Source organism: Marmota flaviventris, chromosome 11, assembly GCF_047511675.1.
Source record: "Marmota flaviventris isolate mMarFla1 chromosome 11, mMarFla1.hap1, whole genome shotgun sequence".
Lineage (NCBI taxonomy): Eukaryota > Metazoa > Chordata > Mammalia > Rodentia > Sciuridae > Marmota > Marmota flaviventris.
The window spans coordinates 28,746,190-28,749,676 of record NC_092508.1 but is presented as its reverse complement, the minus strand read 5'-3'; the positions used below and the strand labels follow the sequence as shown (position 1 = coordinate 28,749,676).

The 3,487-nt window shown below is 37.5% G+C and overlaps 1 long non-coding RNA gene across 1 annotated transcript; it reads right to left on the bottom strand.

Moving 5' to 3' along the window:
- Nucleotides 1-784: 784 nt before the first annotated feature.
- Nucleotides 785-3,059, bottom strand: LOC139707635 (uncharacterized). Its single transcript, XR_011709072.1, has 2 exons — nt 2,969-3,059; nt 785-1,079 (listed from the first exon to the last, which is right to left on the bottom strand). It is a non-coding gene; the product is annotated as an uncharacterized lncRNA (long non-coding RNA).
- Nucleotides 3,060-3,487: the final 428 nt, after the last annotated feature.

Genomic DNA, 3,487 nt, shown 5'->3' with positions numbered 1-3,487 from the left:
ATGTGGACACTAAAAATGTTAGTTTAGCTATGGAAAGATCTATTTGCAGATGGTTTCCACATTCATGGCAATATGTGATTGGTATTCATAGGTCTATTATGCATAATGATTCCACGTACTATGATATTCCTCTTGATGTAAATATAACTGGAAATGTTTCCAAACATTATGAAGGTGGTAACGCTGTATTAGACAATCAACAGAAACAAACGAGGGATTATACTTTACATCCAACAGTATATTCTCTTGCATTTGTACCACCAGATTTGGATGAAGTTACTTTAGTGAATTACAAAACAGAAACTTACCTGGTAAATGCTGATGACTATTGGTCATTGAAGACCGGGTGCCCTAGAGCACAGCTCTGGGATACTATAATTAGATACCATGTGGATGTAGCAGATAGAAGAACTCTGAAATGGTGGTTGACACAAGGAATGGATTTCTCTACTTGGTCTAGTAAAATGTATCCAGGAAAATTACCTTATTACTGGTATATGTTATTGCCAGGAAGTGAGAATGAATGGAATCTTTATGATATTGTAACACATGATGTTTTACATAATAATACTGATGTGTTTGATGCACATGCAGGTAATCATATTATATATAGTACAAAGATGGATATGCAGAAATGCTACATGGAACCGACCTCTTTGAATCCTTGTTTAATCGATAGAGGAGGATTTGATGAAACCAAGGGATGGGTTACTGCCCATTTCCCAAGAGCGGTCCTCTTCCCACGCAAGGAAAAGGACGGTAATTTTATGAAGACTTTAGAGGCTCCAGGATTTTTACCTTTATTACATCAGCCAGTTAGATTTTTGATACAACCACAAGTACAGCCAATTGTGTTACGATTGTCTGTTAGTGATTTGTTGAAAGGTGAAACTGTATGTCCTTCTTTTGAGTCTACTGTGTTGCCAGATTTGTTTTATTCAGTTCAAAGAAATGCAGCAGGACGAAGACCTTTGCAGTTCGCAGCGATTGGCGCTTTCCTGGCCGGAGCAGCTTTGGGGGCAGCGATCGCTGGAGCAATGACGGAGGAACTTCGAGTGGAAATTTCAGCTCTTCGAGGACTTCAGAATAAACAGAACTTTGTTATCTCACAATTATCTAAAAATCTGCACTCCGCATCTTTACTTATGGAAAGACTTTCTGCAGAACAGGAACTTTTGAAACATCATGTTGATTCACTAAGTAAGGTGATTGAGACTATGGATGCATCATGGAATGTACGTATGAAACAATTGGAGGCAACTCAAGAGTGTGAACATCTGCAAGCAATGATCACCGCGGGATTAGAAGAAATAAGACTGTTATTTAGAACTGGTATAGGCATGGAAACTGCATCAGCTATAACCATATTAGATCCTACAAAGGATTCTTGGTGTGAAACTGGTGTTTGTATGATTAATTTATGGCAAATGTCGACATCTAAGGTTGTAATAGGATATCCAACTAAGGCTATACCGAAGAAAATTGGTAAAGATTGGATAATACCATTTGATAAGTTTTATTGGTTAAAATGGAACAATATGTCATATTATGTACCTAGTGAAGCCACTTATGCTATAGGTAAAACAACTATTATAGCATATGATCTTTTCTCAGATGAACCTAGGACTTCTGATATAACTATATCTATGCCTCAGGCTACTTTGTTCGATCTTGGGAATTTTAATATGTTGTCTTGTTATCCTGAACCTTACATGGTTCGACGATGGCAAAACATCTCTTATAGTGATTCTTTAAGTTTGAATGCTGGTTGTCATGTACATACTAATGTCATGATGATGGAACATATGAATCTAACTGTTAAGAAACATCTATTTAGGTCTAAGAGTTTTACTGCTACGCAAAACTTACGAGTCCTGACTCAGGTGGTTTATATGTCTAATCATACTTTTGGGTTACATTCTTTTGTACCCCAACCACCTCTGTCAGAAGAATATAAAAAGATGATGAAAGCAACAGAGGCAGCCAAATCCGTTTATGCTTCATTAGGAAAGGAAATTGAGACAGTACATAATCAAACTACTGAACTTCTCCAAAGATTTTCAGGTGAAACTCATAAAGTTAAAATGTTAGTTGATTCTGGATATTTGATTCCGCGTGACTTTCAGTATACTTATGATTGTAGTTTTGTAGGTTTCTTTAGAAAATTAGTTCATGCAGATGTGAGTTGTATTATGAGATGGAATCCTTTCCATTGGATTAAGGAAGGATTGCTATATGTATGTTGTTTTGTATTATTAGTATTATGCATTAAGGTTTGTTTAAAGATTAATAAGTCTGCAGGAAAGAAAACTTACATTAAAATGGATAAACTTCAACATTACAGAGACCATGAAGCGAAAGGCACTAAGAAAATTAAATCCAAGAAGGAGAAGGACGGCAAGATCGAGGAATTATTCTGAACAGTTGCACTATGCAAATTGTCATCTTTGCATCGAATTTCATGTAAATACATGGTTTTTATATAGTGCATATACACTGTTTGGGCAGGAACGTTTTTCTCTTTTATGTAGACTAGTAACCTTACGCAGTGGACCATGGTGTCCGCTGGATAATAATTTGGAGGGTATTGTACCTTCTTTATGTGTATTCTTAAATCATGTTTGGAACTGTATTCCTAATATTAATTCGCACTGTAATGTTTATTGTAGGTATGATGTACACTCGTGTGTTAAGGGTTTATTTGGATTGTTCACGGAAGTAATGAAGTCTGATCATGATTTGTTGACACAGCAATCTAATGCATTTGCTTTTTACATTAATGGGATTATTTCCCTTAGCTATGATAGATCATTGTTGTTTGGTGATGAGGTATTATGTAGGAGTTTTGCGCAATGCAGACGGAGGAAGACGTATAACCCTAGATCTTTGTTTGATATATGCTTAAGGAATATCTGTAAGCCTTATTTTGTTAAATTGTGGACTTATGTCGATTGTCACCAAAACTTACCCAGACTTGGTTAACGTTATAGAATTTCTTGAGGAACTATGTCTGTGGACCAGATAATCATCAGACGGATATTAGGACGCAAATTGAGGAACGACCTGTTGTTCCGGAAGGATCGCATGACTCCAATTCCGATGTTCTTGGAAAAAGATGTTGATTATCCATTTATGATAATTCACAATATGGTGATAGATTTATCGTTAGTGAAGGATTTGAATTTTGATGTTTATTCACGACTGACACATCCTTTTGTGCCACATGTGAAAGCTCCCTTTTGCTGTGAGATTCGTGCTATGCTTCATCCTTTTCTACACTCCTGTGTGGTCGGTGGCTGCATGGATGCCGTGGATTGCATCTTCCAATCTGAAGAAGATTGGTTTGGAGGGCCGCGACAGCCCATACGTTTCCCCGAGGACGGGCAACTTCCGAATGGACGACCTAAGACAGGGGACCGTACTTGTCGCTTTGATACATCGGCACCATCAGTACCATCGGCGCCTCCGTATCAAGGGGGTGGAATGA